Genomic DNA, 27,598 nt, shown 5'->3' on the forward strand with positions numbered 1-27,598 from the left:
GCGAGGGAGAGAGTGAGATGGCGAGGGAGAGAATGAAATGGAGAGGAGAAGAGACAGATTTGAGTGAGTTTCAGGAGATTGCGAGGCGAGAGGAAAGTGTGTCAGCGAGGTTCAGGGGGCGGGGGGAAGAGCAGAGGTGTGGGAGGTGAGGAAGATATGTGGGAGGAAGTTTCAGGAGATGGGGAGGGAGAGAGAAGTGTGGGAGCGAGTTTCTGACAATAGCGAAGAGACGAGAGAATTAGTGCGGCCCCAGTCAGTCCAATATAGGCGTGGATAAGCCTTTGCAACGGCTCCCACTATGTAGTTCATGTGCTATTTTGCTTCATCGTTACCCTATTTTATTGTGTTTTCTTTTGAGTTTTTTTTTCTGCACTTTTATGTTTGTGATGTTTCTACCTTCTTTAATTCCAATCTTTTCAATTTTTTTTTTCAGGTTTCTTTTTCCAATCTTTTCTACTGTCTTTTCCTGATTTCTTACACTTCCATACTCGTGATTTTTCAACTTTTATAATTTCACAGTCTAACCACGTTTTTTTCTGTTTTTTTTTCTGGGTCAGAGAGAAAGAGTGAGGTGGAGCGAAGCGGGATGTGGCAAGGTGGATGGTGGCAGGGTGGGAGTGAACGAGGTGGAAGGGGGCAATGAGGGGCAAAGAGGAAGGGAGTGGATGGAACGAGACTTGGATGGGGTAGAGTGCGCATGGAAGGGACAGGCGGAATGGAGCAATGAGGGATGGAGAGAGAGGGGGCGGGATGGAGCGAGGCGAGGAGGAATGGGGCGGGGCAAATGGATAAAAATAGATGGTCCCGCACGTCAAAGGCCATTGTGTGCCGTCCAACGCGTTAAACAGTTAAAGAGCGGAGACAGCGGCAGGAGCAAACACCAGAGAGAAAAACATCAACAAAATATCAGAATCAACACTATAAACGTCAATAAAGCAAGATAATAAGAGCTACAACAACAACAATAATAAAAAGACTACTATTACTACTACTGCTACTACTACTACTGTTACTACTACTACTACTACTACTACTATGATGATGAAGATGAAGACGAAGATGGAGAAAGAGATGATGAGTAACTGGAAGAAGAACAGGATGAGGAACAAGAAGATGAGGAAGAACATGAGAGAGAACAAGAAGAGTAACAACAGGAGGAGGAAGAACAGGAAGAGGAAGAACAAGAAGAAAGAAAACAAGAAGAACCAGAGGAAGAACAAGAACAAGAAAAGAAAGAAAAAGAAAACAAGAAGAACCAGAGGAGGAACAAGAACAAGAAGAACAATAACAAGAGGAAGAAGAGGAAAAACAACAACCACAGCAATAACAAGATAAAAAACACACATACACACATACTTCCACCCACAACATATAATCACCACCAACACGCGTGACTCCATAAGGCCAAGAAGTCACATCGGCAGCGGTAAGTAGGTTGGTTGAGGCGCCGCGACCCTCGGATCAAAAGTCAGGCACCGGGCGCTACATCCTTCTCACTCCCGGGATAACCAACTTTGTGGCGACAGGATGACGAATGAATAAATGGAGGAGGTCGACCGCGTGTGAATGAACGAGAGAAATGGGAGCAGGAGAAAAAGGAGGAGGAGGAGGAGGAGGGGAGTGGAAAAGGCGTGATGGGGAGGAAGAGGAAAAAAAGAGTTGAGTGTGCGGGAGAGGAAGAGGGAAGGAGTGAAATATGGAAGAAGGGAGGAAAAAGGGATAAGGTAAGCAGGAAGGAGGGAAGGAGAGGAGGCTGAAAAAAGCGTAAGGAGGAAGAGAGAGAAGGAAATGAGAGAACCGGGAATGCGTGAACGGGATGAAAGGGAAGGAGAGAAGAGAAGAGGGAAGAAGGGTAGAGGAGAGGAGAGAAGAGAAGAGGGAAGGTGACTAGGAGAGGAGAGGAGAAGGAAGCAGAGAAGGAAAGAAGCAATAAGGGAAGGAAGGGAAAAGAAGGGGAAGGAGGGAAGCGTGTGCGGGAGGAGAGGGAAGGAGGAGAGGGAAATGGGAGGGAAGGAAAGGAGAGACTGTGCCGGAGAAAAGAGCGAAGGAGAGGAGAAGAGGGAAGAGGAGAGGAGGAAAGGAGAATAGGGGAAAAGAGAGGGAAGGAGAAGAGTTTATGAGGAAGAGAATGAGGAAAGGAGAAGGGAAGGAGAGAAGAGAGGAAAGGGAAGGAGGGAAAAAGAGAGAGAGGGATGGAAAGAGAGAGATTGGTGGAAGTGAAGATACAAAATGCTCAAATTACGAACTGAAAACTGAGATGAATGACTTTATTGGAGAGAGAGAGAGAGAGAGAGAGAGAGAGAGAGAGAGAGAGAGAGAGAGAGAGAGAGAGAGAGAGAGAGAGAGAGAGAGAGAGAGAGAGAGAGAGAGAGAGAGAGAGAGAGAGAGAGAGAGAGAGAGAGAGAGAGAGAGAGACAGAGACACACAGACATAGACATAGACAGACACAGACAGACAGAGAGAGAGAGAGAGAGAGAGAGAGAGAGAGAGAGAGAGAGAGAGAGAGAGAGAGAGAGAGAGAGAGAGAGAGAGAGAGAGAGAGAGAGAGAGAGAGAGAGAGAGAGAGAGAGAGAGAGAGAGAGAGAGAGAATGTGTGTCTTGTGGATTCAGAGGAGGTACTGAATCTAATGGGACAAAGGAGCAGGAGAAGGAGGAGGAGGAGGAGGAGGAGGAGAAAGAGGAACAGGAACAGGAAGTGGAAGAGGCGGAGGCAGAGGAGGAGGAGGAGGAGGATTAGGAGTTGGAGGAGAAGGAGAGTAACCACTAGAATTTGTAAGAAGATAACGATTTTATTCTTGGAAGTGGTTGAGAAGGCGTTGATGGGTGAGTGATGGATGGGAAGGGGAGCGGTGGCGACGGCAGGGTGAATGGATGAGAATGAATATGGGTGAGAGGGTGGATGAAGAAAAGACGGATGAGACGTTGAAAAGAGAATGGGTGAGGATAGGTTCTTAAGTGGGTGTGTAGATGTGAGTAAATGGATGAGGAAAATATGGGAGACACTTATAGGTGGGTGGATAGGTGGGTGCGAGGGAAGATACAGCGATGGCAGATCCGTGAAAAGGTGGATAAAAAAGTGGGGGAGGGGGAAGACCTGATACTGATGAGTGAGTCTGTTTGCAGATAGAGTGAATGAGTAAGGAGGGCGTAGAAGAGGTGAAGGAAGAGATGAACAAGGCAGGCAGTTGGTCACACGTCGGGGTATGCTTGCGTTGATGAAGAAGTCAGTAGGTGGGTGGGTGAGGGGGTGAGGACAATGGAGCGATGAGTGACGAAGGCAGGTCATGAGGGAGCCATTGGTGGGTGAACAAGAGGGTGAGTGGGTGAGGACAGAAGGATGATGAACGAGAGAGGCAGGTCATATATCAGTGTTTATGCTAAGTTGGTGTTGGCATGAGAGCACAAAAGAGGGAGACCGTGGGATGGGTGGATGGATCGTTCAAAGGCAGAAGAGGAAAGAAAAATAAATCAACAAATAGCACAAAATAGACCGCAGGGGAGGAGGCTCACACACAACATCAACCAAACTACTTTAAGATAAGATGATACATGGGAGCAAGTGAGTAGAGAAAAGTGAATGAGTGAATGGCAACAGTACAGTACAACGAAGCAGGTTATGTCTCAGGGTCCTTCCAGCAGGGTCGCAGTGGCATCAGGCACAGCACAACCCACCACCAGGGCAAGGTTCCTTAATTAAAGACAAACACCAAGTTTTAACGAGCGGAGGCGTTTTGTTTATCCTTCATGAAATTATGCAAAGATAAAACTGTGTTAGCATCATTAGCGGGTGATGGCGCGGGTAATACAAGCGTTTAGACCTAATAGTGTGCGTTAAGCAAGTGTCAATATCTACGTACAGTATTTTGCGTGTGAGTGCATTTGTGTGTGTGTGTGGGTCATATGCTGGAGAGGGACAGAAGGGGAAGGAATTATAGGAGAAGGGATCAGACCCCAGGAGACGGGACACAACCCCCGATTAACACCTGGTACCCATTCACTGCTGGGTGGACAGGGGCGTAGGGTATTGAAAAAGCCGCCCAAATTTTTCCACTCCGCCCTGGAATCGAACTAGGGCTCTCTCGGTTGTGAGTCGAGTGTGCTAACCACTGCACCACGAAGCCCCCAATATATCGTGAGTATTCTTTGTTTTCCTGTCTCAAGATTTACACAACTCGTATTTTGCAAGTGGTCAGTCTCATTCACCGTAAAAAAAACAGTAATAATAAACGAGGAAAATTATTTATGCCCAGAGTGTTACTGGTCTTCCCTCACCGCCCCGGACCCTGGACTGCCCTCAGGAGCGTGCTGCCGCCTCAGAACGCAGACCACTGACCACGGGGACCGAACGGCGTCAGTGTCGGGTGTCTGCCGCCGCCCAAATCTTCCTGAGTTCCAATTTTACTTTTTTACAGCAAAGGAGACAGCACAAGGGCACAAACAAAGGAACAACAATAAAAAAAGCCTGCTACTCGCTGCTCCTGAATCCTGCTGCTCCTAAAATAGAGGGAGACCATTTTCCTTTTATTCGGAATGCAAATTGTTTCAAGCAATCTTTTTATATCGATACAGATTTTAATGGAAGAGTTTCATTAATAGGCTAATTTGTTTATTTAAAATTGTTAATTCTCATGAAATTACACGTCTATGTGCAACAGGTAACTACTACTGCCGTTGCTGCTGTTACTACTACTACAACTACTACTACTACTATTACTACTATTTTTGTTTACAGTAAAGGAGGCTGCTCAAGGCTAATAATAACGAACAAAAACTAAAAAGCCCGCTAAAAACTACTACTACTACTACTACTACTACTACTACTACTACTACTACTACTTCTACTACTTCTACTGGTGCTGCTGGTGCTACATTTCAATAAGTTCTACGATTACGCTTTTCTTTGATAGGCAAATATATTTTTCTCCAGTTTTTCTTCCTCTTCAAACTTTACTCGTCTTTCCTTCTCCCCATAACCACCCCCCTTCTTCCTCCACTTTTTTTCTTCTCCACCCTTAACCCGTATTCCCTTCCTCGAGTTCCACAGTTCATTCCCCTTCACCAACGTTCCAGTCGTCTTCCTCCTCTTCTCCTCTTTCCTTTTTTACCTTTTGCTCATCCTTTCCTTCCTCTTCCTTTGTGTCTGCCTCCCTCTTCCTTCCTCACTACGGAAAGAAAGAAGGAAGAGAAAAGTAACAGGAAGGAAGAGCAGTCCTCGTCTACTTTCCATTCCCTACTCCATTTCCTTCCTTCCTTCCCTCCTTCCTCCTGTACTTCTTTCCTCCTTCCTCCCTTCCAGTGGCGCAGAAGGAAGCAATACTCGAATTTTTGCCGGGTCCCTCCTCCTCCTCCTCCTCCTCCTCCTCCTCCTCCTGCAGCGGCCATCCATCAGGGCACGTCCCCCGCTGCCTCAGGTTGCCCCCACATGACGGAAAGTGAGCCGCCCCGACCGCGACATTTTGACCTGATACGTTTGTGAAGGAACGGAGAGCAGGGAAAGGGTAGGAAGGTAAGGAAGAGAGACGGAAGGAAGAAGAGGAATGGAGGGAGAAAAAGAAGGACGGAGGGAAGGTAGAAAGATTGGATGGATGGATGGAGTTAAGATACAGAAAGAACGTTTGATATTAAAGGAAAGGAAAGAACGTTTGTGAAGGAACGGAGAGGAAGGAGAGGGACGGAGGTTAAGGGAGGGAGAGGGAGAAAAGGAATGGAAGAAGGAAGGAAGGAAGGAAGGAAGGATGTATGGAGTTAATATAAAGAAGAGAAGGGAAAGGTGGGAGGTTACGGGAAGGAGAGGGAGAAAAGGAATGGAAGCAGGAAAGAAGGAAGAAAGAAAGGAAGGAAGGAAGGAAGGAAGGAAGGATGGATGGATGAATGGGGTTAATATAAAGAAAACAATAAAGAAAACATTTGTGAGGGAGCGGAGAGGAAGGAAAGGTCAAAAGGCTATGGAAAGGAGAGAGAGAGAAAGGGATGGGAAGAGGAAAGGATAAATGGATGGACGATTGGAATGAAGACAAAGAAAGAAAGAAAGAACGTTTGTAAAGGAATGGAGAGGAAGGAAAGGGCAGGAGGCGACGGTAGAGGAAGAGAGATAAAAGGAATGGAAAAGGAAAGGATGAATTGATGGAAGGAATGGACATAGAAGAAGAAATAATAAGAAAAATACAGGTACTGATAAAATAGAAAAAAAGGAAAGAAAGAAGGAAGGAAAAGTTGCCCGATGACATACCAAGAAGCAAAAAAAGCAAGTACGCAAAGAAAGAAAAAGAGAAAGACCGGCTGAAATAAAGACAAACAGAGAGGCTTAAAGAAAAAGACAAACAAACAGGTAGACAGAGAGACCATCAAACAGAGAAAAAATAAAAACAGGAAAAACAAAGTAAGGAATGAAAGAGGCAGAAAACCCAAGTAAACACAACACAGCGGGTCACAAAGACAGACAGGCGGAAAAGGCGAAAAAATTATATATACCGTCAAGAAGGAAAGAAGAGAAAGAGGAGACAACGAAATTGACCTCTCTTTCGGCCACCTCTTTGGATTCTTTTTGTGAGCAGCGAGTAGCGGGCTTTTTTTTATTATTGTTTACTTTTCTGTGTGCCCTTGAGCTGTCTCCTTTGTTGTAAAAAAATAAAAAAAAGCAGGGAAAAAAGAACTCGGACTAGACCAAATAAAGTATAAAATATCACTTTGGGTAACAAGGAAGGGACGGCGGTAGAGGAGTGGCAAGATAACGATATCATTTGCGAAGTGCTTCCTCCTCGTCTTCTTCTACAAAGTTACACACACACACACACACACACACACACACACAAGTCTCCGTTGCACTCATGATGAAAACTTGTTAGCCTGTTCTTTGTCTTATTATTTTACTTAGGAGAGAGAGAGAGAGAGAGAGAGAGAGAGAGAGAGAGAGAGAGAGAGAGAGAGAGAGAGAGAGAGAGAGAGAGAGAGAGAGAGAGAGAGAGAGAGAGAGAGAGAGAGAGAGAGAGAGAGAGAGAGAGAGAGAGAGAGAGAGAGAGAGAGAGAGAGAGAGAGATTTAGTAATTACGATTCCCCTGATAACACTTAGCACTCATTAAGAGATATGATTCAAGTGGAGTTTTAGAACCCACAAACGACTTACATCTGAGCCTGAAAGCAACACACACACACACACACACACACACACCATTATGATTACTGATAAGGCGAGAACGAGGAAAACGTGAACGAAAAGAGACAGACAGACAAAAAACTGAACGCGGAGAGGAAGGAAAATGAAACCTAATATGAGGAATAATAAGGAAGGCGAGGATGACCGACTTAAAGGGAAAGTGTAAAACTGATGAGATAGAGCGAAAGGAACGAGGGTGATAACATGGATAACATAGAGAAGAAATTAAGAAAAGATAGTGTTATAAAAATGTGAAAATGGAAACATCGGAACCAAGAAAGAAGAGAACCAAAGCAGATAAAGAAAGGCGCTGTATACGATGAGGGAGCTGGAAAACATAGAAGAGAAGAAATTAAGAAAAGATAGTGTTATAAAAATGTGAAAATGGAAACATCGGAACCAAGAAAGAAGAGAACCAAAGGAGATAAATTAAGGAGCTGTATATGATGATTAATCCACGCATAAAGTAATAGCGAAAATTTATAGAGCGTGAGGAAAGTGTGAAGATGGAAAATAAGGGAACCAAGCGACTGGGAATGAAAAAAGGAGAGATATAAAGAATGAAAGTGGTGACATAGGAAAATTAACTGTGGAAGGAAGAAAGCGTGGATAAATAAGAGATAAAGAGAATGTAAAGATTGAAACAAAGAAATCAAGGGAAACTGACACCAAGTGGGAGAAATAACAGAAAAATGCAAGAGATGGCGTAGTCGAAAATTAACAGGAAGAAGAAAAAGGGAGAGTAAAGAAAATGTAATAAAGAAAGAATTTAAAATAAAACAAAGATACGAAAGGAAACTGATGGCGTGGTCGAAAATTAACAGGAAGAAAGTAAAAAGCGAAAATAAAGAAAATGTAATAAAGAAAGAAATTAAGATGGAAACGAGAGAACAAGGGAACCGATACCAAAAGGAAAATAAAATAAAAAAGAAGCGAAGTTTTTAGCGTACAGGAAAATTAATTAAGAAAGGGAATAGCAACAATAAAGAAAATGTATGTAATGAAGAAAGGTGTGAAGAAGGAAACAGGAGAACAGGGGAACCATATCAGAAAGAAGATAAATTAAAATAGAATATAAGAAAAAAAGGTTTGGGGTATACAAAAATAAACTAAGGAGGAAAGAAAATGGCAAAAATAAAGAAAATGTATACAATAAAGAAAGGTGTGAAGATGGAAACAGGAGAACAAGGGGAACACAGAAAGAAGAGAAATTAAAATAGAATAGAGAAAAAAGGTTTGGCGTGTACAAAAATAAACTAGAGAGGAAAGGAAATGGGAAAAATAAGGAAAATTTAATAAGGAAAGTAATCAAGAGGGAAATAATAAAACAAAACAAGGGGAAACTGATACAAAAGTTGAATGACATGAATAAAAAAACTGATTAGAGACAATGGTTGGCGAATACGAAAATAAATAAAGAAAAGAAAAGGAGAAAATATAGAAAACAAAATAAAGAAAGTATATGAGATGGGAGCAAGCGATCAAACGAAACTGATATACCAAATTCATCCCTCTTTCGGCCACCTCTTTGGATTCTTTTAGGAGCAGCGAGTAGCGGGCTTTTTTATTATTGTTTCCTTTGTTTGTGCCCTTGAACTGTCTCCTTTGTTGTAAAAAAAAAAAAAAAAGAAAGACGAGAAACTGTCTCCTTTGTTGTAAAAAAAAAAAGACGATAAAAAAAGTGATCACGTATACGAGAGCTTACACAGGAAGGAAGGGAAGGGAGGGAAAAGTGAGAAGATGGAATGCAATAAAGGAAGGAAATAGGACCGCAACAAAAGAGCATCGGAAACTGATACCAAGGATGCAAGATAAAAGAAAATGTTATGATCTTCAGGAATCAACACAAGGCGAAAGGGAGGAAGAAATAGGAAAAATAATGACGCGTGAAGATGGACACAAGGAAGCTGAAGGAAACTGATAAGGAGGGAAAAAAACCATACACGTGATATCTAGCGGGAACATTGCACGGGAAGAAAGACAAGGAAATTAAACTATGATGAAGAAAATGGAAATGAGGAAATGGCGAAACACTAAAAACGAGATAAAGAAAAGAAATATGGTGGTATACTGGAAAGAAATAACATGAAAGGAGAAAATAAAAACAACAGCAATGGAAATGAGGAAATGGCGAAACACCAAAAACGAAACAAAGAAAACAAATATGGTGGTATATTGGAAAGAAATAACATGAAAGGAGAAAATAAAAACAACAGCAATGGAAATGAGGGAATGACGAAACACTAAAAACGAAACAAAGAAAACAAATATGGTGGTATATTGGAAAGAAATAACATGAAAGGAGAAAATAAAAACAACAGCAATGGAAATAAGGGAATGGCGAAACACTTAAAACGAAACAAAGAAAACAAATATGGTGGAATATTGGAAAGAAATAACATGAAAGGAGGAAATAAAAACAAGACCAATGGAAATGACGGAATGGCGGAACGGAAACTAAAAATGAGACAACGTGATTATATATACTGGAAAAAAATAACATAAATAACATCAAAGGAAACAAATGGAAAAATACCAAGAAACTGAAAATAATGAATGCGACAATAAAATCATTAAAAAAAGACGAAGGCAAACTCACTAAACAAATTACTCATCCACATAAGCAGGAGAGAGATACAAGGCGAGACAGAACTTACAAAATGATGCATAAAATAGGGAAAAGTTAGAATAGTGAACTAGGAAGAAAATTAGACATAACTTACAAAATGATGCATAAAATAGGGAAAAGTTAAAATAGTGAACTAGGAAGAAAATTAGACATAACTTACAAAATGATGCATAAAATAGGGAGAAGTTAAAATAGTGAACTAGGAAGAAAATTCAAAATGGAAAAGAAACGAAACCTAAAGAAACTGAAAGAGTAGGAAAAGAAAACCAACCCATAGAAAAAAAATACATATATAGGGAGGATAATATGGGTAAAGGAGAAAAATAGAGGAAGAAAATTCGACAGACAATATATAAACAAACCGAATCTTAGAAAAGCGAGACCGGGGACACATGACGCACCAAGAAAGACGAGGGAAAGAAATTACCACAGGAAGGAAGGATATGGAGGGAGGAGAAAAAAGATAAGAGATAAGAGGAAAGAAAAAAAACATTAAACACGAGAACAAGGAAAAGGAGGAGCAGGAGAGAGAGAGAGAGAGAGAGAGAGAGAGAGAGAGAGAGAGAGAGAGAGAGAGAGAGAGAGAGAGAGAGAGAGAGAGAGAGAGAGAGAGAGAGAGAGAGAGAGAGAGAGAGAGAGAGAGAGAGAGAGAGAGAGAGAGAGAAAGCAGGAAAGAATTAAAGATACCTAGAACGGAAGGAGTGAAAGGGAGGAGGAGGAGGAGGAGAGGGAAAAACGAAGATAGGAAGAACGAGAAAAAACAAACAAACATGAGGGGTCGGGAAGGACAGGAGGAGGAGCAAGAAGAAGAGGAAGAGGAGGTGAGAAAAAGTCAACGAGGAGGAGAGAGATGGACAGGAAAGGGAATGAAATAAAAAGACCTTATCGAAGAACAAGAGAGGAGAGGAGAAAAGATAAAGAAAAGAAAAATGACGACAGGAGAGGAGAGAGGAGAAGAGTAAAGAAGAGAAGAGACGAGAAGAGCGAGAAGAGAACAAAAGATGGTGATATGCAAGGGTAGATAAGAAAGAAGAGGAAAAAAAGAGAAAATATGAAAAGATGAGAAAAGAAAAGAGATGAGAAGAGAAGAAGAAACGTCTGATCAATCGTTCTTTGCTAAAACACATAAAATCAGACCCACCAATACACTAACCTAGCCCCACTCCATAACCTAACGCCACCAAATCACTAAACTATAACCACCAAATTAGTAACCTAGCAATACCAAGTCATAGGTCGTGTGCTATGAAAATATATAGCAATGGAGAACGGAAGGAGAGGAAGATTACAAGACCGGGCCAGACAACTGATCCCGGGACACGCTGCCAAGGCGGTGACTCACGCATCAACACAACCAAATGACACGGCTGTCTATATAATGCTATCATCAACGCCATCACCATCATCATCCTAAAGCTCACATCCTCATCATTATCATCAGTAGTTTCAGTCACCTTCACCATTCACCTTAACACTCTCACTGACAGCATTACTATCTTCATTATCATCAAAACCATCTGCACCACCATAAAAAAAATAAGGTGTTGAAACCCAGTATCCTCACCAACCGGAACTGACTCTCTCTTTAGGTCACTCAAACAATCTACTTTTTTACAGGGACAGCACTTAGCGGGCTTTTTCTCTGCCCTTAAGATGCCTCAGTTACTATAAAAAAATGCTAGGAGGAAAGGAAAAAATAAAACAAGAGGGGTCAGGAGGAACAGGTGATGCATGAAGAGGAGGAAGAGGAGGAGAGAGGTACACAGGAAGGGGAACAAAGTACGGTATCGAAACCCCACAACGAGAATCCTTGAACCCTTTTACGAACAACACACAGGAACGAACCGTAACTATATATAAAAAAAGCTAGGAGGAAGGGAATAAAAACAAGAGGGTGAGGAGGAACAGGAAAAGCAAAAAGAGGAGGAAGAGGAGGAAGAGAGAGGTAGACAGCAAAGGGAGCAAAGTACAAAGTGCCAAACCCCACAACATGCACTCTTGAACCCCTTTACGGACACTCATGCATAGGAAAAAAAAAAAAGAAAAAAAAAGATGGCAAGTATTTGATAATAAGATCGTTAACAACCACAAAAGTCCGCCATGTATTAAGAATGTGTGTGTATGTGTGTGTGTGTGTGTGTGTGTGTGTGTGTGTGTGTGTGTGTCGTCTCAAAATGCACGCCGGGACCCTCTCTCAGCTAATGGGCCGCTTGACTGCTTACACACACACACACACACACACACACACACACACACACACACACACTTATCATGACCCAGGGAGCGGACAAGATAAATAAACTCCCTCTTAATACACCAGGTCACGGAGAGGAGGAGGAGGAGGAGGAGGAGGAGGAGGAGGAGGAGGAGGAGAGTGAGGCAAGGGAGAAGGAAGAGAAAGAGAATAGGTGATGATGAAATATTGTGGAAGGTAAAACAAAATGAGGGGAGAGGAAAGGAAGGAGGGAGGGAGGGAGGGAGGGAAGGAGAGAAGAGAGGTAAATGAGCCGAGAAACACAGTAGGGAAAAAAAGAAGCTGCTACACAAACACACACACACACACACACACACACATACACATATACATACATACAGACATACATACACATACATACAAACATACATGGTCTTAACAGAAGCACTTTATATTAATAGGTGTGTGTGTGTGTGTGTGTGTGTGTGTGTGTGTGTGTGTGTGTGTGTGTGTGTGTGTGTGTGTGTTGTTGTTGTTGTTGAAGGGCAGAAGGAGGTGTTTTGTGATTAAAATGCAAATGAAAGGGTGCGGGAATATTATATTTTTAACTGGCTTCGTTGTTTTTTGTTTTTAGGGAGAAAGTACGCGCCGTGTGGGAGAAGAAACGAGAGAGAGAGAGAGAGAGAGAGAGAGAGAGAGAGAGAGAGAACAACAACCCATTAAAAAAACTCGAATATTAAAAAATTGTCCGTCTCTCTCTCTCTCTCTCAGGAAAAATAAAATCCAATCACTTTTTCAAACCCCCCCTTTTTTTCGGAGGGGGGAGGGGGCATTATCATCATTCTTCAAATATCACTCTTTCGCCTTTCGTTTCTCTTCTTCTCCTTTAAAACAACACACAAAATCATAAATAAGAACACACAAAAAAAGGACACATAAACAACTCTTAGCAACCCCCCCCCCCCCCCACGCACACACACACACATAGGGCAATCTTCACATCAGCGTTAGAACACACATAATCTCCCTGCAACACTCTTCAATCTGTCTATGTCAATTAAAAGTCACTAACCTATTTTCCTGTCCAATTAGCCAACCTTTTCGCGTCGCTATGGGCAATTTCACTTCTCTTTCAGTCGATCCTCAGCAATTAGCGGCCATTTTCGCCTTCATGCATAATTCAGCGCGACGTTTTGGTCTTTGCTACAAGTTTGTCTGTATCGCAACTCAGAGCGTCGCCTTGTCATGCTCTGCTCCCGCCTACTCCTGCCCTGCCCTGCCATGCCGCAACCTGCCCGACTTACTCCTGTCTTGATAAGTTACGTCACACATTATGTTCCGTATTGCACTTTCTTGCTATTTATATATGGTTAATGTCGGGCGGCAATAATAATAATAATAATAATAAGAAGAAGAAGAAGAAGAAGAAGAAGAAGAAGAAGAAGAAGAACAGAAGAAGAAAAGAATATGGATAAGAATAATATTAATAATGCGAAGAAGAGGAAGAAGGAAATAAAGAAAAGGAAGAAAAAGAAGACGAGAAATAAGAAGAAGGAAGACCGCTTAAGGAATTAATTTAAGCAAGAAAAGTAGTGTGTGTGTGTGTGTGTGTGTGTGTGTGTGTGTGTGTGTGTGTGTGTGTGTGTGCAAGCTGCAATTTTCCCGTGGTATAACAGGTGGACTGGATTCCTTCAGCCGCGGAGTCAGGGTAATAACGAGTTGCCTCCCTGCGCGTCCCCGGGCACCCATTCATCGCCGCGGGAGGGGCGCGGGACGGACAGGCGGATTGGACGCGCGCCGGCTGTACCCCGCCAGGATGAGAGATGGAGGAACCCGAGCAGTCTTACTACCCGCTGGAGCTACTACAACTACTACTACTACTACTACATGTAAGACAATAATAATAGAACGAAGAAACTTGCAAAATAACGATAAAAATAATAAAAACACGAATAACAATAATAATAATAGTAGTAGTAGTAGTAGTAGTAGTAGTAGTAGTAGTAGTAATAATAATAATAATAATAATAATAATAATAATAATAATAATAATATGAAAAGGAAAAAGAAGAACAATAACAATCCATTACAAACTTCATCATCACATAGCATATAAAAAAAAAAACAATCCCGTCCTTCTACCGCTGCCTATCCTGCGGGATGGTATGGATCTCAAGGGTCCCGGGAGAGGCGTTACAGCCCCAGCGCCTCGACCTCTTTAGTCCGCGGCGGACACGGCGGTGTTTATTCATCCGAGGAGCCAGCCAACGGTGCCGGGAGGAGAGGAAGGGAAGGCATAATGAAGAACCAGGAGTAGCAACCAGGCAGTGTACGATGGTAGCAGGAACACTGATGGTAGTAAGTAGGAACAGTAATAATAGCAGACGTAGCAGCAGCAGTGGTAGTCGGTGGAGTATTAACAGTAAAAGTAGTAGTAGTAGTAGTAGTAGTGGTGGTGATAGTAGTAGTTGCAGGAGTAGTAGTAGTAGTAGTAGTAGTAGTAGTAGTAGTTGTCGTTGTTGTTTTTGTTGTTGCTGTTGTCGCAATCATAATAAAAATAATAAGATGAAGAAGAAGAATACGAATAATATAAGAACAAGAATAATGGAATTTATAACATCAAAAACAGCAAAACAACACCAATATATAAAGTAAATAAAACAAAATATAAAATCAACAGACCACAGACCTCACCCTCGAGTCCCTCCTCTTCCTCCTCAACTCCATGGTAACTCATTTCTCATGTTGGTTACACGGAGTTGTGCGCGACTAACTGTGGCGGCAGGAAAGTTAGGGCGTCGACGAGGCATTACACGCGCTGGTTGGCGGCGGCGGGCGACCAAAGGAGGTAGGAGGAAATGTAGGCGACACGTGGTAGCGAAATCTGGCTCACTGTGTGTTACTTCTACCTTCCCGTTGCTACTTAGCTTCTACACTCGCTCACAGCCCTCAAATATATAATAAACAACAAATTCCAGGAGCGAAGAATTAAATGAAATGCTATGTGAGATATGCTTAGAGTTTTTCCTCCATGTACCTCTCGCCACCACAAGAGAAGGTCGACGGGAGAGTAAGGTTAAGTACGACGATTTTCTAACTTGGCAATAACACCAAGCGAAAAAATAAATTAACTACGATGGGTGATGTCCGTAGAGTTTTTCCTCCATGTACCTCTCGCCACCACACGAGAAGGTCGACGGGAGAGTAAGGTTAAGTAGGATGATTTCCTGAGAGCGAAAAAATAAATGAACTGCAATGGGTGATATCCGTAGAGTTTTTCCTCCATGTACATCTCGCCACCACAAGAGAAGGTCGACGGGAGAGTAAGGTTAAGTAGGATGATTTTCTAACTTTCCTATAACACCGAGAGCGAAAAAATAAATGAACTGCAATGGGTGATGTCCGTAGAGTTTTAGAGTACATCTGGCTGCCACGATAAAAAACAAGGCAACAGAAGAGCCTGAAATGGGAGATAACTTTCCGGGATACATGTTTGCAGCCTCCCACAAACCAGCGGGGAAAAAAATATAGAGATGGCGCATCCTGAGATATTGTTTTGAGTACACTCCTGGCCGCTATGAATGGAACAGGCCGGAGGAAGACTCAGGAAGGGGAGACAGAGCTGGGTGGGATTATTTTTTTACCTGCAGGAAAGCCCACAATGCAACACGGAAATAAAATGTTATGGCTGGCGCGTGCAGGCCGGGAGCAGTGCAGAGAAGAGATAAAGCTGGGAGCCATGTCTCTGCAGCACACCAAAGCAAGGCAAAAGAGGAGGAAAACGTTACGTGTACGCCCTCAAGGTTGTTTACTGTAATTCCGTTCGCTGCTAAAGGAAGGGAGAGGAAGACCCGGCGAGGGGAGATACGGCAGGATAGGATATGTTTGTTATCCGCCGGAAGCCCTACTGGGGAGATCAACGAGTAAGCTACGACTGCCCCCCACCCCCAGAGCCTTTCCTCCGCTAGAATAAAAAACCTTCCTCCTTCAAGATATACATTCAGAAGAGGGAAGTATCACAACACCTTTGGATCTCGACTCATATTACCCTCTCGGCTTCTCCTCTCACCCTTCTTAGAGCAACAGAATCACGCTATGTGTATGTTTGTTCGGCTCTCAGACAATCTCCTTACCGTACAAAAAAAGAAAATACATATGGTCCTGGAAAACACAATTAACACAAGGGAAAGTTAAGCTCTCCTCCTCCTGCGAAGCCTCTGAGCCACACGCCGGAATGAGATGAGGCAAGAAGAGGGAGAACACTGGATAAGGTGTGCGGGGAGGCGGGAAGAGGCTGGAGGGCTGAGGCTGAGGCGGAAAGAGGAGTGAGGGGCAATGAGGAAGTAGACGGGAGGCTGATGAGCTCACGCGCCTCTCCCGCCACTCACCCGAAACAGCTGACATGAACAGGCCCGGGATGAGGGACGTATGTGTGTGTGTGTGTGTGTGTGTGTGTGTGTGTGTGTTATACGGAACTGAAGACGGTTGCGTGAGTGATTCTCAGACGGCATGAAAGCCACTACGTAAATCACACACACACACACACACACACACACACACACACACACACACACACACACACACACACACACACACACACACAAACACACACACACAGCGGCACAGCAAAACACAAATAGACAGAAGATCAATTCCTCCCACCTTCGAGTCACACCTGAAGGGAAAAACAAGCGAGCTCTCGACGCACGAAGCAGCTCAGGAGGGAAAACAGAGACCAGCGTCGCCACTCACCTCATTAGCGGGGCGCGGAGACGGGAAGCACTGTGGAGGAAAAGAAGAAACAATCAGAAAAATATTGGTAAAGATGGAATATAAAACTGTTTCTATATTGAAAAAGATAAATTAAAAGATTAAATAAAAGATTGAGTGGGGCACGAAAAAAGGAAAAACATCGTGAAGGAAACAGAGAAACAAGAGAACATTTTTTAAGTGAATTAACAGATGAAATTTATATAAAAAAATGTAGTATTCATCGCTTGCAAGAAACTATAACTCTAAGATGAAACAAAAAGAAACGTAGATTATACTGTTTGGAAAGCGAAAAATGGTTGACTTACATCTCCTGGTAAAGAAAAAAACATGTATATTGTGTGTCTTCCTTAGAAACGGTTTAGTTATATAAAATGATTAAATAGAAAAAAGATGGCTTAACATTTCAATAGATGTCAAATTTCTGTACGGGGAAGGTCCTCATTTTTTCGGGAGATTCTATGCGTAGGGAAATGGCTTCTTGAAGTTTTCCAATGTTCTTGCGTATCCTTGTGATGAAAATGCGGCGTGCACTACCAAAAGGAAAATATCGTGTGGTATTTTTTTTTTTTTTTTTACAGCTAAGGAGACAACTCAAGGGCGCAAAGAAAAAAAAAAAAAAAAAAAAAAAAAAAAACTCACTGCTCTGCTCCCGAACAGAGTTAAAGAAATCAGAGAATAATTTCAGGAGGAGACCTTCCTGAGTCTCTCTGATACCTCTTGAGTCAGTCAAGAGGAGAGGAAATAGAGAAAGGAAAGAAAGAGAGTTTGTTTAAAGACAGATGAAAACTAGCGACTATGAGATGCAAAGACAAGCAGAATTATAATACCAAACAAAAAAACAGAACAAACAAACACAGTGAGTGATGTATACAGCAACTATCATCCCACCACCGCCACGAGCAACATAAAACATTTAGAGGAACAATAAAAATACTACTACTACTACTTCTACTACTATTACTACTACTACCACTACTGCTACTACTGTTTTTGTTTTTGTTGTTGTTGTGGTTGTTGTTGCTGTTGTTGTTGTTTTTGCTGTTGCTGCTGCTGCTAAAATTATAAATACTACTACGCTTCAAAGGCTGTCATCAACTCCATATATATCGAAAAAATAAAAAGCGACAATTTCTCTACTCTCTAATTTCCTTTCGAGTAGGTTGCCTATGACCGTCCACGAATCTAGGTCACTGAGATTTTATGTGAGGAGGGTGGCGCTGGAGTCTTAGGCCTAACACTGTTTGGAGGATATCTACCACGTTAGTCTTGTCGTTCATGTTCAGTCCGGACATGGATTTTTTTTTTCAACTTTAAGGGTTACCATGTCACATTTTTGAAGTGGGATTTCATTTTTAATACCGCTTAATATGCGTAAACTGAGGTCGAAAGTATTTATCAGCACATGATACGCACAGAAAGAGACGAGTTGCATACTATTTACTGGAATTCAGTCTCAGCTAAACTCAAATTTCACACACACACACACACACACACACACACACACACACTGACATACGGAAATTGTGGTCGCAAGTATTTTTCAGCATGCGAATAATTTTCAGAGACAAAAGTTTTCCCGAACACAATTTTTCCATTTCCGAGTATTCCTCGCAGCTGACGAATTAGTTTTGTCATTTTCAAGTTTTCAGTTCCAGCGTGGACATTTTAACTTTGCGATTTTTATTCACGTTAAAGGTTGATGGTCACGAGTGGTTGGTCGTGAGTGGTTACCAGACTGTTTAGCATCGAGGATAAACCATTAAGCTCGTTTCCCCGCAGAGCTGATAAACAGGAGCTTCTGGGTTCCCGTAACAAGAAGCGGCAGAACTTAATTAACCGGCCGGCGTTCATATAAAAAGAGAATCACAATTTTTTTCAGGACAATTAAACTTAACGAACTTCCTGCCGGTGAAAAAGATCTGTATATCACATTTAGTTTTTATACCCAGGACAAATGCAAATTCACAAATATTACAAGATCTCATTCAAAACCATAAAAAATACGTACCCATAAACCTTGCTCTTGTTCCAAATTATATAACGAGTAAAAGCCAGAAGATAAATTATGTAAGAGTTCAAAAGTATTGCAAAATCAAATTCAGGAAAGCAGTAAAAAGTCTAACCTTCCATCCTTACATACTCTCCACAGTCCGTCCAGCAACGCCCTTTTTGCGAACGTCCTGTGTTCAGAGCACCACCACCTGACTCGACAAAAAAAGGCTCACTGATTCCCTTCACTATGATGTAACTAATGCTTGTTCATCATTTTCGCATTGCAAATTTGTCCTCGTTACAGATTAATTAATGTAAATGAGGCTTTGCTGTACGTGAAAATGAACATTCCAAAAGCTATATTCCTTTGTATCTCAAATATGCAGGCAGCAATATATCAGGCCCTAAATACCAAGCTCTTTGTTTTCTCTGTCGCTGGAAATGAACTGCTTAACTATATCATTGTAGAATATATATTAGAAACACAATTCGGTTCAGACAAAACCATAAAGCAAGTGGCAGCTAATATGAATCAGTAATGTTAACACAGATAAGAATTCTTTTCGATAAAATATCTTAATCGACTCCTATTACTACAATCCATTCAATTTAACTGTGCAAATATGACCTTCCTTCTTTCCCCCATGAAGAGCATAGCATTAGGCAATCCACTAACCGCATCTCGAACTAAGATTGCATGTAATTGGTGGATGCTGGGATGCTTAACCTTCAATTCCTCCTCCTTTTGGAAAACCCTTCATCGGATTCGTTGCGGGTTCCGTCGCCACAAGGAAGAAGTCAGCGGACGCCTCGTTAGCACTACGAGGTGAATCTTACAAGTCTCCGTGTGATCCCAATAAGAATTACTGATCCAATAACTGGTTTCTGATCCCCTCCTGAAAGTGACCTGAATTGCAAGGTGGTGGGGCGAAGGGGAGGAAGGGAGGGAAGGATTCAGAGGGTCCTTTGCTGTTCAATGAGGAGCGATGTGACTGGTTCCTGCTCACCAAATCCGAGATCAATCCACTCGCATAATGAGACGAAAGATGAAAATAATGAAGGGAAAGAAAGGAGGGAGGAGGGCGACGAAAATACGGAAAAATGAAATAAAGGAAGTAAGAAAGGAAAAAAAATACGATAGGAAAGGAAAGGAAGTTAGGAACGAAGGAAGGAAGGAAGGAAGGAAGGAAGGAAGGAAGGAAAGAAGGAAGGAAGGAAGGAAGGAAGGAAGGAAGGAAGAAAGAAAGAAAGAAAAAGAAAAAGAAAGAAGGAAGGATGGAAGGAAGGAAAAAGAAAGAGAAAGAAAGAAGAAAAGTAGAAGAAATAAAAAGAGAAGAAACGAAAGAGAAATGGAGATAAAAGACAACGAAAAAGGGGAGGAAAATTAATTAAAGAAAAAACACTATCAAACTCACCATCACCACCCAGGTCACCACTAACAAAACCACCATTATAAAACCCATTCACTACCCAACATCATCACCATTTTTTTCAATCATAAATTTACTTCATAATTACCCCCATCAAAAATCCACCAATCAAAATCTTCACAATCACCACCATTTTTTTCCTTTTATTTTTGCTTCATAATTACCCCCATCACTGTATTCACAATCACCATAATTTCTGTCCATTCATTTTTGCTTCATAATCACCCCATCACTGTAACCACCCCGCCAATCACTATATTCACAATCACCATCATTTTTGCTTCATAATTACCGCCATCACTATAACCACCCCCCCAATCACTATATTCATAATCACCATAATTTTTGTCCATTCAATTTTGCTTCATAATCACCCCATCACTATAACCACCCCGCCAATCACAGCCTTATAATCACCATCACTAAGGTCATCCCGCAAGTACTCTCACTATCCCAATCATCATTTGCCTGTTTAATAAGGTTGTATTCCTCGCTTCCTCCGTCTTGGCTCATCAGGGGCAGGATATTAATAGAAAAACTGATAAAAAGTGATATTTCTGGAAAAATTTAATAAGCCAGATGCTCCAGTGATGACCAAGTGAAGGGAACTATTTTCATACTCTCTCTCTCTCTCTCTCTCTCTCTCTCTCTCTCTCTCTCGTACCCACTAACCCTCCACTGGCCATGTTAACTCCCACCAATCTGACTCTACGATTTTCCCCATACGGCAGGCATTGGATTGGATATGAAGGACCTGGAGTGGGTGAGGTCGACGATTAAAACCTTTGCATGTTACGGATGAGAGTCGGCCAATCAGCTCGTTTGTGCGTCTGTCTGTTTGATGATGGGTTGGTTCGTGTGTGTGTGTGTTTGAGTTATTGTGCCGGAGTGTATGACAGACCAAGTGACTGAATTAGCGGGTGAGTGACTGATTGACTGCTTTTTCACTTTGATTTTCCTTTATTATTATTACTATTATTATTATTATTATTATTATTATTTTACATTCAGCCCACAGCGCCAGTAGGATATCATGATGGGTTTTGATGCCCCAGTCCGTTAGTGTCGCCTTCTTTGCTTGGCTTATGTTACTTCCTCAAGGCAACACGTCATCCTCTTCAGACAGATTCGCTCGAGTCCAGGCAGAGACAGGCACGGAGACAGACAGACAGACAAACAAAACCGCAGACAGACAGACAAAAAACAGAGAGAGAGAGAGAGAGAGAGAGAGAGAGAGAGAGAGAGAGAGAGAGAGAGAGAGAGAGAGAGAGAGAGAGAGAGAGAGACTGACTGATTGGCTGACTAAAGGAGTTAGGAAGAGCAAACAGGTGGGCTTCAAGTTTCCAATGATTGCTGTGAGCCGTGTTGAGCCCCTCCATCCGTCAACACACACACACACACACACACACACACACACACACACACACACACACACACACACACACACACACACACACACGTTCCCTCGCTGATGAAGACGTAGCCCATATCTACATAACCCTTTTAATCTTCTATTCCCTAACCTGTCTATCGTATAACTTCAACTTAAAACATTTCCTTCGCTTCATCCCGTTGACCTCGTTAGCTGCAGGGCCTCCGAGGACAGTCTGGTGAGCCGCTGTCCTTGCCCTCATTTTCATCCTTATCCTGGCGGCTCCCAAACCTAACCTAACTTGACTTGCCCTCCAACGATAACCTACTGACCTGCTAACCTCGTACACACACACACATTTTTCTCTGTCCCTCTCTCTGTCTCTCTCTCTCTCTCTCTCTCTCTCTCTCTCTCTCTCCAGAAGCCATTTATCTTCCAAGGGGTTGTGGTCACGTTCTGGTCACACCGTTTCATCCTCCCCCTCTCCCCCGGTTTTCCCTCCCCATTCTCTCCCTTTCCCCATTTCCTTCTCTCCTTCCCACCTTACCTTCCTCCCATTTCCTCTTCTTTTTTTCCCTTCCCATTTTCGCTTACCCCTTCACTCTTTACCATTTCCCTCCCTTCCCACTTTTCCCACCACCCTTTCCTCTTCCCCTTTTCCTTTACCTCTTAACTCTTCCCCATTTCCCTTCCTTCCACCCAATCCTACCCAGGCAATGTCCGTCCCCTCTTCCTTTAACTTTTACCGTCACCCCTAACTTAGCTTACCTCCCCCTCTTCATCATTCCCCTATCCGCTTCCACCTTCTCTATCCTCCTCCTCTACCCTCTTTCTAACCTCCTCCTACCCCAACCCACACACCCTTCTTTCTCGCCCCTTTCCCTCTGCCATTCATTTCTTACTATAGAGTCTCAATAATCATGTTTCGTTGCCAGTCCAGCCTTGGGCCTAAAGTGATTGCTGTCCGCCATAGTTTGTGGGAAGAAAGAATGAATGAAACTATAAAAGAAAGAATGAATGAAACTATAACAGAAAGAATGAATGAAAACTATAAAAGAAAGAATGAATGAAAACTATAAAAGAAGGAATGAATGAAAACTATAAAAGAAAGAATGAATGAAACTATTAAAGAAAGAATGAAAGTATAAAGAAGAAATAAAGCAACTCCATGATACGTTTTCTTTCTTTACTTCGTGTGTGTGTGTGTGTGTGTGTGTGTGTGTGTGTGTGTGTGTGTGTGTGTGTGTGTCCATGGTCTCTTCTCGTTTTCTTTAACTTCCTCCCATTTTCTTCTCGTTTTCTTTGACTCCCTCCCATTTTCTTCTCGTTTTCTTTGACTCCCTCCTATTTTCTTCTCGTTTTCTCTGACCTCCTCCCATTTTCTTCTCGCTCCGTATGACTAACTTCCCTCTTCCTCACTATCAGCGTCTCCAAAGTCTCCAATATAATAAATAAAAAACAATACAAAAAAAATCTTAGTATTTTCTCCACGTCTCTACAACATTTCTTTCATCATTGAATAATAAAGAAAGATAGACGCCACAACAACATCTTGGCTCTATCTTTTATATCTTTTTTTCTTCCTCTTCTTTTTCGTATCCTTGTACCCACACGTGCGCTATAGTTTTTTTCTTCTTTTTTTGCGTCTAATGGGAAAAAATATGGCCAGGAATTGGGGTCGACTGAACTTAAGCCTTGGAAGTAATATACAGCACCAGCTTCACCTCCTCCTTCTCCTCCCCCTCCTCCTTCTTCTTCCTTCTCTTCCTCCTCTTCTTTTAGTTCTTGTTCTTGTTCTTCTTTTCCTTCTTCTTCTTTCCCTTGTTATCTTCTTCCACTTCTTCTTCCCTTTCCTTTGCCTCTGTTTATGTCTTCTCCTCCTCTTCCTCCTCCCAGTCTTCTTCCCTATCCTCCTATTCCTCTTCCTCTTCCAATGCCTCTGCTTCTCCTCCTCCTCTTCCTCCTCTTACTTATACTTCTCCTTCTCCTTCTCCTCCTCCTCGATGCTGATATTGTTTTTCAAAGCTGCCTCGTGTCCTCTCTCTCCCCTTCCCTCCTCCACCATACCCTCACCCCTCCCTTTCCCCCCAACCCTCCCCCTTTTCCCGAACCACCTTCCCTCCTTCCCACTGAGTCCCCCCCCCCCCCAAGCATTATAATTTAGCCTCACTGCTCCTTCCACAGAATGTTCAGCAACCTGTTTCAAATCAAAGTTATTTTTCTATTTTCTCTCTCTCTCTCTCTCTCTCTCTCTCTCTCTCTCTCTCAAATATTGTTATAAAAAATGAGATGGACGAGATAGAAAACGAGAAGCAAATAGTAAAAAATAATAATATTGTGGTAGAATTGATGTGTGTGTGTGTGTGTGTGTGTGTGTGTGTGTGTGTGTGTGTGTGTGTGTGTGTGTGTGTCGGTAATTTCTCTACGAAGCCGGCCACAATTTTCCCGTCGTTGTTTATTTCTTTATTTATTCCACTGAACATATTTCTTCTCCCCTTAATCCATTTACCATTTCAGTATTTATTTATTTTACTGATCAGTTACAAACCAATTTTTTTTAGGCATCGATTTTTCTTGCTTTATTTAACTTACTTTCATCTTTTTTTTTATCTATATTTATTTACTCGTTAATCTTTTTTTTTACATCAAGTTAAGAAAAGGTCCTAAAGTGTATTATTTCGTTAAACGCCTCCAGTGAACGCTAGAATAAAATATGCAAACTGTTTTTTCCCATTTTCCTTTTTGTCTTTTATAGGAAAGTTGCGGACATATCTATTTATCACTCATTTTTTGCTTTGTCCTTCCTCCTTACGTAACTTACTCTCATCTTTTTCTATCTACATTTATTTACTCGTTAATTTTTTTACAACAAAGGAGACAGCTCAAGGGCAAAATAAAAAGCAAACAATAATATAAAAAAAAAAGCCAGCTACTCGCTACTCACAAAAAGAATCCAAAGAGGTGGCCGAAAGAAGTTAGGAAGTTAGGAAAAGGTAAGAAGTGCATTATATCCTTTAAAACCTTCCGTCGACGCTAGAATACAATATGCGAACCGTCTTTTGTCGTTTTACTCTGCCTTTTATATGAGAAAGTTGCGGACATTTAAATTTCTTACTCATTTCCATTATTATTACCATTTTTGCTTTGTCCTTCCTCCATCCTCTTTATAACAGCAATAGGTAAAGAGGATAAATTCAGGTTCAGCAAAGAAATAGGTTAAAAGAAAATGTTCATGAATTGGGTGGCAGTGGATGAGCGTGGGGCAAATTAAGCAGATGTTAAGCTGATGCAAATAGTGTTAAAGTTTTAAATGAAGGTTAGATGGACTCATAGGCGGGAAGTTAGTGAGGGAGTTCGCAGGAGTTAGCAGGAGTAACGCGTCTGTCTCCTCCTTTTCGCAGACGTTCTTGTGGCCTTGTGTTAAAATGTCACCTTTCTAATCATTGCACTTCTTCTCTCATTAATATTTTTTTTTCAGCAATATAGGAGGGCAGTTCAAGGACACAAAAATAGATACTAAACAGCCCGTATATATGAAAAATGTCCGTCTACTTTTACTTACACCAAAAAAGCAGTAAATATCAAAACAGTAATGGAAAAAAACTGCACGACAAGGAAATGAAACAAAAGCCCCAATGATATTTTTACAGCAAAGGCGTAAACACAAAAGCAAACAAACAACACATTGAAAATAATAATAAACTTGCAAAGAACTGTACCCACAAAAAAAACAAGAAGTCTCGAAAAAATATGATGTTTCCCAAAACTGATCACATTACGTTGGCGGAGTCTCATGATCAAAATTGCCAGATTGTCGTACTCAGCCTCTTAAATTTACCAACTTCCGACCCTAAATCTGTCTCCTGTGCCCCAATAACTAGATTCATTTATATTTATCGTTAAAATAGTTAGTTCCTGATGTTTCTTGGCAATAGTTAGGTGTCAACAATCGGTAAATACTATGCTCTGAGTACGACAATCTGGCAACGTTGCTTATAATCCACCCTCACATACTGCATCTCTTAAAGGGGGGAGAGAAACCACCCTGAAGAACGTCCCTCCAACCAGCCAGGCCCAGCTCTTATACATTATCTTCGAGGTCGGGTTTGGCGGCGTCTTTGCAATCCCATTTTAAAAAGAACGCTGGAAGAGAGGAAGAAGAGACTCACCCCCCCTTAATTCACTTTCACTCAGCTACTCGAAAGTCTAACATACAAAGCCACTCCCATTAGCCTTATCATATTACATTACGTTGTAGAGGGAAGGTCACCCGCATCGCTTGCCCCGAAAAGACGAAGAAAAGGAGAAGAAGGAACGAGGAGAAGGAGGAGGAAGGAGAGACAGGAATGAAAAATGAGGAGGAATTACGTCGAAAGGAAAGGAGGAAAAGGAGAGACGAGGGAGGGAGATATGAGGGAAAAGAGAGGATAAATTAGGTTGGAGGGAGAGGAGGAAGAAGAGAAATGGAGGTGATTTGGGTAAAGGGAAGAGAGAATGAGTGCAAATAAGGAGGAGGAGGAGGAGGAGGAGGAGGAGGAGGAAGATAATACGAGTCATGGGAGGAGAAAAACAAACTGAGAGGAGGAGGAAGAGGAGGAGGAGGAGGAAGAAGAGAAGAGAAGCGAGATATGTGTAAAATTGAGGTTTGCTGCGTGGAAAAGAGAAGAGGAAAAAGATAAATTAAATATACATACGTGAGAGAGAGAGAGAGAGAGAGAGAGAGAGAGAGAGAGAGAGAGAGAGAGGAGAAACGAGGAAGATGCAAGAAAATGGAGGAAAAAGGCGGAGGACAGAAGAGGAAGCAGAGAAAAGGAAATATGAAAAATGGATGAAGAAAATACGTTGAAGGAGGAAGAGGAGAAAAGAGGGAGATAAATAGGAGAAATAAATAAAAGACGGAAGAGCGTGCAGGAGAAACAGTGAAGATAGGAGAGAGTGTATAAGGGAAAAATAGATTAGAGGAGGAAAAGGAGGAGACAAAGGAGGAAAATAAATAAACCAAAGAAAACAAGCGTGAAAAGGAAAAATAGATAAATAGGAAAACGTGGAATAATAATTAAATTGAGACAAAAATGCAAGGAAAGAAAATAAATGAGAGAAAAAAAGGAAAAAACAGGATAGACAATGAACAAGGATGGGGGAAATGCGTGGAGAGGAGAACAAAGACGAGAGAGAGAGAGAGAGAGAGAGAGAGAGAGAGAGAGAGAGAGAGAGAGAGAGAGAGAGAGAGAGAGAGAGAGAGAGAGAGAGAGAGAGAGAGAGAGAGAGAGAGAGAGAGAGAGAGAGAGAAGTAAAAGGAGAATAAGAGAATGCGTGAGAGAAAAAAAACGACAGACGTAGGAGTTAATGCGGAATGGAGGGAGGACAAAGGAATCTAAAGGGGAGACAGACAGACACGCACAGACAGACAAACAGACAGACAGGCAGGGAGAGTGGTGGTGGTGGTGGTGGTGGTACAGAGGACAAAAAAGAAGAAAAAAAAGGAAGAAAAGAACGACATACACGATATTATTCACGAACTGGTCTGGACAATGAAAGAAAAATGCTTAAGTAATAGAATGCGACAAAGGCTGGAGGAGAGGGAGGAAGGAGGGAAGATGGAGGAGAGGAAGGGAGGAGAAGGAGGGAAGATGGAGGAGAGGAAGGGAGGAGAAGGAGGGAAGATGGAGGAGAGGAAGGGAGGAGAAGGAGGGAAGATGGAGGAGAGGAAGGGAGGAGAAGGAGGGAAGATGGAGGAGAGGAAGGGAGGAGAAGGAGGGATGAAAGCAAAACTGGAAGAAGAAATACAACCTCTAGACATGACTTTGACGTGAATAAAACGATACAAGGAAGGGAGACGATAGAAATAAAACTGTTACACGTATTTTAAGAAGCAAGGGAAAAGAATGTGTTATGCAGTGGGGTATATATAAGGGAAAAAGGGCGGTGTGTAATGAGATAATGGAGGAGGCGGGATAAGTAAACCAGGAGGGAAAAGGGAAGAGGTTTAAAGGGATCTAAGGAGAGAGAGAGGAGTGGAGGAGACAACAGATAAGGAAAAAGCATATGTGTTGTG

The 27,598-nt window shown here is 42.0% G+C and overlaps 1 protein-coding gene across 1 annotated transcript in view; it reads right to left on the bottom strand.

The window, feature by feature from the left end:
* The window catches only part of LOC126985023 (FMRFamide receptor-like), a 279,333-nt gene that overhangs the window by 81,544 nt on the left and 170,191 nt on the right, over positions 1-27,598 (bottom strand). The window contains exon 10 of the mRNA XM_050839263.1: positions 16,729-16,758. The gene's annotated coding sequence lies outside the window, so the exon portion shown is untranslated. The remainder of the gene's footprint in view (positions 1-16,728; positions 16,759-27,598) is intronic.

Source organism: Eriocheir sinensis, chromosome 58, assembly GCF_024679095.1.
Source record: "Eriocheir sinensis breed Jianghai 21 chromosome 58, ASM2467909v1, whole genome shotgun sequence".
Taxonomy (NCBI): Eukaryota; Metazoa; Arthropoda; class Malacostraca; order Decapoda; family Varunidae; genus Eriocheir; species Eriocheir sinensis.